Genomic DNA, 7,014 nt, shown 5'->3' on the forward strand with positions numbered 1-7,014 from the left:
ATCTTTAAAGAAGGTCACTTGTCACTGTGTGTTGTATCGTTGTTTTTGTTTAAAAGAGTCTCTGTGCAAATATCAGAAGATCCTCCTCCTTCTCCTTCTTCTTCTTCTTCTTCTTCTTCTTCTTCTTCTTCTTCTTCTTCTTCTTCTTCCACTGCCCTATACCCAGAGGTCTCAGGGTGGTTCACAGAATAAAATAAAAATATAAAACCACAAAATACATAATAAAAATAAAAACAACAACCCACTAGCCACCCCCCCACAAAAAATACATTTTAAAAGGGCATAGTATGTAAATCAGATCAAATTGTGCCTCTGTGTGTAGAAGAGCAGAGCTGGGTGATGTCATGAAGAGGTGACAGCCTTGTTTAGGAGTAAGTTGTAATAAAGCACTTGGAAAAGTCAGAGTCTGCCTCAACTCTGCTAGCAACACACTATGCTTCCAGTTTTCCACAATGCTTAGATGATAGATAGATAGATGATAGATAGATAGATAGATAGACAGACAGATAGATGGATAGATAGATAGATAGATAGAGTCCCAAGCAACTCGGGTTCCAGAAGTTTTGTTTATCATATTTCGTCGTCAATCATATTGTGCAGACTGATGCAAAAGAGGACAAGGCTCCTGTATCTTTAGTTGTGTAGAAGAGACATTTTCTTTTCTGCACAATAATTAAATGTGCAATAGCTTTTTCTTCTTTTGCATCTTGGCACTATAGTAGGCACCAGAACTCTGTTTTGCTTCTTCTTGTTGTTGTTTAGTCGTTTAGTCGTGTCCGACTCTTTGTGACCCCATGGACCAGAGCACGCCAGGCACTCCTGTCTTCCACTGCCTCCCGCAGTTTGGTCAAACTCATGTTTGTAGCTTCAAGAACACTGTCCAACCATCTCGTCCTCTGTCGTCCCCTTCTCCTTGTGTCCTCCATCTTTCCCAACATCAGGGTCTTTTCCAGGGAGTCTTCTCTTCTCATGAGGTGGCCAAAGTATTGGAGCCTCAGCTTCACGATCTGTCCTTCCAGTGAGCACTCAGGGCTGATTTCCTTCAGAATGAATGGAGAGGTTTGATCTCTTAGTTTTGCTTCTTAGCTAAATCCTTTTAGGTACCACGTCGGCTAAAAGAAAGCGTATCTCCCAACATCATTTCAAATGAGCTGCGGCGAATAACATGGTCTTAAATGTTGCATTTGAAATCTGCCAAAAAGGTTATTTGTTTGCTTACAACGTACACTGTTCATCATGATGGTAATTTCCAAGTCAAAGGCAGAAATGCAAGCAAAGCTGATGGGAAGGTATAGCAATTGGCCAGCCTTATGCTTGCAGAAGGCACATTTCTGGTATATACTTAACAGCTTCCGAAGGAGCATTCAGTTTTGCGCTCTCTCTCTCTCTCTCTCTCTCTCTCTCTCTCTCTGGAGAATCAGACTGCAAGCAACAGCAATGTATAATTAAAGGATGGGAACTTAAGTGAATGATAGTCAATTGTGGTTACATAATGAGATGCTCTTGTGTCACATGACATCACAATGAAACAAATGCTCTTGAAGTCTTAAGAGTACGTGTGAGGCCTCTGGGGAGACATTGATTTCTCTCTTTACCATTGCAGTATGTGCACACTAGTAAGCCAGCCGTTTAGGGATGAATATGTTAATTGAGCACCAAGAAGAGTGGAAAGTAAAGGTGACACGGAGAGTTGGTGATTGATTATGTTCAGCACGCAGAGGGCTGTAAAAATGCAGCTGGATACTCCAGGTTTGGGGGAGCTCTTGGTCATGATGACGATGATAGAATTTGTTACCTGCCCTGAGAAAGTCTCAGGGCAGGTAAAACGGATCTAAAATCCAACATCAAAAAGAGCTAAAACAGACCGCAGTCACAGGACTAGGGTGTCCTGAGGGGGACCACTTTTTCCTCACTTCTGCTGCACGGATACTGTCCTTTCTCTCCTGGGCCCAATCCAAAGAGCTGCCCAAAGGGAGAAGGCAACTTCCTGGGTGTTTCCAACCCCAATTCAAAGCACTGGTTGTTGTTGTTTAGTCATTTAGTCGTGTCTGACTCTTCATGACCCCATGGACCAGAGCACGCCAGGCCCTCCTGTCTTCCACTGCCTCCCGCAGTTTGGTCAAGCTCATGCTGGTAGCTTTGAGAACACTGTCCAACCATCTCATCCTCTGTCGTCCCCTTCTCCTTGTGCCCTCCATCTTTCCCAACATCAGGGTCTTTTCCAGGGAGTCTTCTCTTCTCATGAGGTGGCCAAAGTATTGGAGCCTCAGCTTCAGGATCTGTCCTTCCAGTGAGCACTCAGGGCTGATTTCCTACAGAATGGAGAGGTTTGATCTTCTTGCAGTCCATGGGACTCTCAAGAGTCTCCTCCAGCACCATAATTTAAAAGCATCAATTCTTCTAAAGCTGTTAGTGGTTTGGGTTCATGTTATTACCTAAAGGGAAGCTACACCAGGGATCAGCAACGTTTTGGCCCCAGTGGCCAAAGTCATGTGCACGGTGCAAAATGGCTATTTTAGGGTTGCAGTGGCGGACTTGGAGTTCTCAAAATTTCAGCAGTGTCTTGTGCAGCACTAAAATTTGTTGCCTCCCGCCTCTTGCACTCCATTCTACAGCATTGTTGTGGCACCCAGTGCAGCCACACAAGTCACGCTACACTAACACCGCCTCTGGCAGTTGTCGTATGTTAAAGAGCAGAAAAGGACAAATGACCACCAAATGGTGTGGGCATGCTTCCATGCAGCCCCCTCCTCATCAATGGAGAAAAAAAAAGGCACCTATATGAGTCACTACTGCCTTACTGCACCTCTCTCCTGCTCCAGAAAAAATGGAGTTTGGGTGTCTAATTCTGGCATCCAATGAAATATGAGCAAGTTTAAGAGTGTGTGTTCCGTGGAGGAAAGACCAAGTCAGTGCAATCTGGAAGTGAGCAGGAATAGGAGTCTCTTGTGCACTGTGGATTTCTGAGGGTTGTTTTCTGTTTTTCTTTACTGAGACCTTGGCAACCCCTGAACTACACCCATTTGAACATGTCTGCAGTATGAAATTGTCTGAGCGCTGAACCAGTACGGGTGGTTAAATGCACAAGAGACAGGAACTTTTGGGTAGTGGCCCCAGCTTGATGAAACTCCCTCGCAACAAGAGCAGTAGCAGACAGTGTGTTGGGGAGGTGGTGCTCCCCTGACCTCGCAGTTGAGCCACTGCCGCTTACCGGGAAGGAGAAGGACAGGGGGGGAGGCTGCTGCCATTCATCATTTATTAAATTTACATACTGCCCTTCATCCGAGGAGCACTGGGCGGTTTACGGTATAAAAATGCAAATATACATAACACAGTTTAAAAGGCCATAATCAGTTAAAGGCCTGTGAAATATACTCGGAGCCGAGAGTGGATTTCATGCTCTTTAGTCAGCTCATAGTGATGAGAAGGAATGGAAGTTCCCCCAGAATGTCTGCTTTATATACATTATTTACACAGTGGGCCCCACGTGATTGTCTAATTCCAGGATTTTCCTGTGGACCAATCAGACTGCTGCATTCTGAATCCTATTGTTCTAGGACCAATCAGACTGCTGCATTTTGGATCCTATTCAACTTAGTACATAACAGCCTGGTTGAAGAGGAACATGTTTGCCTGGTGCCCAAAGAGATGTAGTGAAGGCACCAGGTGAGTATTCCCAGAGAGAGCATCCCACAAATGGGGAGCCCCTGCAGAAAAGGCCCTTCTCGTGTTGCCTCCCTCCGGTGTGGTGCAAGCACAGCGGCAGCAGCACAGGAAGGGCTCTGCTGGTGTGTTCACACTGCACCAACCTCCCTGCCGCCTGGCCACCTTTTCTCCTGGCACACAGCAGCGTCTCAGCTGTTGGGGGTGAAGTCAGGCGAGTGCTGCTTCCCCACAATGCTGTCCACTCCTGCCCAAGAGCTGCAATTGGGTCCATCTCCATTTCCTTTCAGGAAGGCCCTGAAGATGTTTTTCTTTCAGGCTGCTTTAATTAGGAGTGGATTGTTCTTTTTCTTTTGCTTTCCAAAGGCTGCGAGTTAGAATTTTATAACGGGGTTGCTCAGTTGAGAGCAGATGGCTGTGCTGCCCCTTCTGTTTAATCATATGAATTGCGAACGTTGGTGTTTGTTTTTAAAAGTTCTCCTTTTATATTTGTAGGCCACTTTGGGGAAATATTTATATTTGGAAAGGCAGCGAGGGGGTGTCTTAAATAAATAAAATAAACAGGCTTCAGGATGAGTGGATGCTACTGCTTTCTCTCTTCATTCTTGCTGGTACTCCCTTCCTTTGAGGGCGCCGGTGAACAGAGAGCAGCTTATGCTAGCATCTACCTTTTCACGTGCATTTTACTCTTGTGTGTGCGTTTTTGAGCGCATTACTTGGCTGGGAACCTGCACTGCAAAATTCAGAGGACTACAATTTTCAAAGGAGGATTGTGTTTCGGTTCTCAGATTGTTTTGGAAATTGAGAATTAGGTGAGTTTGCTTTTAACTGTGCACCAAATTGAATTTCTCCCCCGCCCTCAGTAGCAAGTGAGTTTTTCATTATTCTTCCTCCGGCTGGAGGAGCACCATCGTTTCCTCTGAGGTGGATGGATTGATGGGAGCTGCTCAGCATCTTCCGCCTGCCATTCCTCCTTGAGATTGGCAGCAGCACGACACACAGAGCTGCCAGTCTTGAAATTATGTCCCTTTCCACTGGAGAACTCCTGATATATTTTACGACTGCTTCTGCTGAGTTAGGGTCTGGGACTTTCCCAACACCTGACCAGAAAAGAAGTGAGCCTGCTCTGTTTTCTGACTGCTGGTCCAAACAACAGAACGGAAAGTTGCTAACATTTCAGGTCGCTTGCCAGAATTATAGGAGAGGCCACAGCTCAGTGGCAGAGTGCATGTTTTGCATGCAGAAAATGTCAGGTTCGGTCTCTAGCTTATCCAGTTAAAAGGATATTCGGGAGCAAAAGAGCTCTCTCAGCCTCACACCTTGGAGAGATGCTGCCAGCCTGAGTAGACGAGGCAAAATATGGCACTCCAGATGTTTTCTTGTACTCGTTGGCATCTGTTTGTCTCAAGAGACAATTGAGTGCACCTCCGGGGCGGTGGTGGTAAAATCAAACCTGTGTTAGCAGCACTGAAGTGACCTCCCCAGGGCACAAGTCTGGGCAAGGTGTATGGAGGTCCTGGGCTGCCCAGACAAGACGGCCCCCCTCTTGGCCTTGCTGATGTGGTCTGAAGGAAAACAGAGCAAGTACACTTGGCACCAGCTTGGCTGCAGGAGTTGCTGGAAGGAGGCGTACAAGGCACCACCCAACTGCCTTAAGGATTTGTGCATGGTTTACTCCTTAGCCTTTCTTTCTCTTGAATATATCCCGCAAGGCAGTGGACGTTTAGGATCAGAGATTTCCTTCTCCTAGATGGGTTACATCCCCAGGTTGATGAGCCCCATCTTCTCCTCATTTTCCTCTACTCTTCTTGACCTTTGGGCCCACTATTGGTCTTGTCCACTCAATCCACCAGAGCATGTCCCTAGATCATTGAGGGTTTGAGACCCACTGGCTACCCTCACTTTGTTTAAATGGCCAGTCGAAGCTGTTCCCGGGGTGTGGCTGCTGTCACATGCTGACAGTTTCCAGGAGGCACAGGTGAGAATGGGGTGGAGACCAAAAGTGGACGAATTACCCCAGAAGGAGGACAACGTCTCCCCCATCAGAGATACTGCCTATCCCCTAAATCCCCATATACCCCCTACGACCCATGGGCCACAGTTCAGAGAAAGAGTGTCCACTTTGCCTGCAGAATGTCCCGGGTTCAATTCATGGCACTTCCAGGTAGGACTGGGAGAGTCCCCTGTTTGAATCTGTGGAATGACGTTGCCAGTCCTTGTGGAAAGTGTGGGGTTGGTGGACCAGTGGTCTGAGGTAATTTTCCTATATTCCTGTGCTTCCAGCTGCTGGAAGATGGGGGGAGGTGAATTGTACATAAACCACTTCAAGATCTTGGGACACCAAAGTGGTCTATAAATGGAAATAATAATGATAGCTATCCAGCTGAGGCTCCAGTACTTTGGCCACCTCATGAGAAGACTCCCTGGAAAAGACCCTGATGTTGGGAAAGATGAAGGGCACAAGGAGAAGGGGATGACAGAGGACAAGATGGTTGGACAGTGTTCTTGAAGCTACAAACATGAGTTTGACCAAACTGCGGGAGGCAGTGGAAGACAGGAGGGCCTGGCCTGCTCTGGTCCATGGGGTCACGAAGAGTCGGACACGACTAGACGACTAAACAACAACAACAACATCCATCCTCATTCATTCTCCCTGAGAAGTTCAGCCCCCTCTATCTACCACCACCATCCATGAAGTAACAATAAACAGCTTACGCTGTTTGATGCATGTTTTCCCTCCTTAAGGTTTTCAACAAAGACAAATAAGCGAATTATTCATCTCGCTTCCTCCATCCTATATACCTCATGATGCACTCTGCTTTGCAAAGCTCAGCATTCCTCTCAGAGCCTAATTTCAATTTAATGCAAATGAAGAGGCACCTAACGGTTCAGCAGAATTAATTAGGCTCCGGTTATTGGCAGAGCCATCAGCTGGGGCCTCGCTGGGCAGATGCGCTTTGTCACAAATGTTGTCTCCAACCCACTCAGCTGGGCTTCTGAGCACAGCAGACAACACCTAATGGGAGTAGACTGTTTTAATTTATAACACTGGCCATTTTAAATAGCAGTTCTCCCATTCCCTGCCCAAGGCAACAGATCTATATAGGTCATAGAGGTGCTAAAATTGTATGGAATTTTACACACAAACACACCTAAATTAATGTCCTGCATAATCTCCAACTCTTTTTATATGATTTCAGCAGCTAATGAGACTTTGCTGTTTATTATTGTCATCTGCTAGCTGTCCAAAGATGCGGTCATTAAGCATCACTGAGGACCATAGCAGAGCGTACCGTAACTATTGCTATTCTAAACCCATTTTCCTAGGAGAAATCCCCATCGAAAACTCAC

At 46.3% G+C, this 7,014-nt stretch overlaps 1 long non-coding RNA gene across 1 annotated transcript; it reads left to right on the forward strand.

Moving 5' to 3' along the window:
* The first annotated feature begins 1,564 nt into the window (after window positions 1-1,564).
* Window positions 1,565-6,032, forward strand: LOC309341375. Its single transcript, XR_014156278.1, has 3 exons — window positions 1,565-1,677; window positions 4,372-4,475; window positions 5,947-6,032. It is a non-coding gene; the product is annotated as an uncharacterized lncRNA (long non-coding RNA).
* The last annotated feature ends 982 nt before the right edge of the window (window positions 6,033-7,014 follow it).

The sequence above is a fragment of the Podarcis erhardii genome (genome assembly GCF_964252035.2).
Source record: "Podarcis erhardii genome assembly, chromosome: 4".
In the NCBI taxonomy this organism is placed as follows: domain Eukaryota; kingdom Metazoa; phylum Chordata; class Lepidosauria; order Squamata; family Lacertidae; genus Podarcis; species Podarcis erhardii.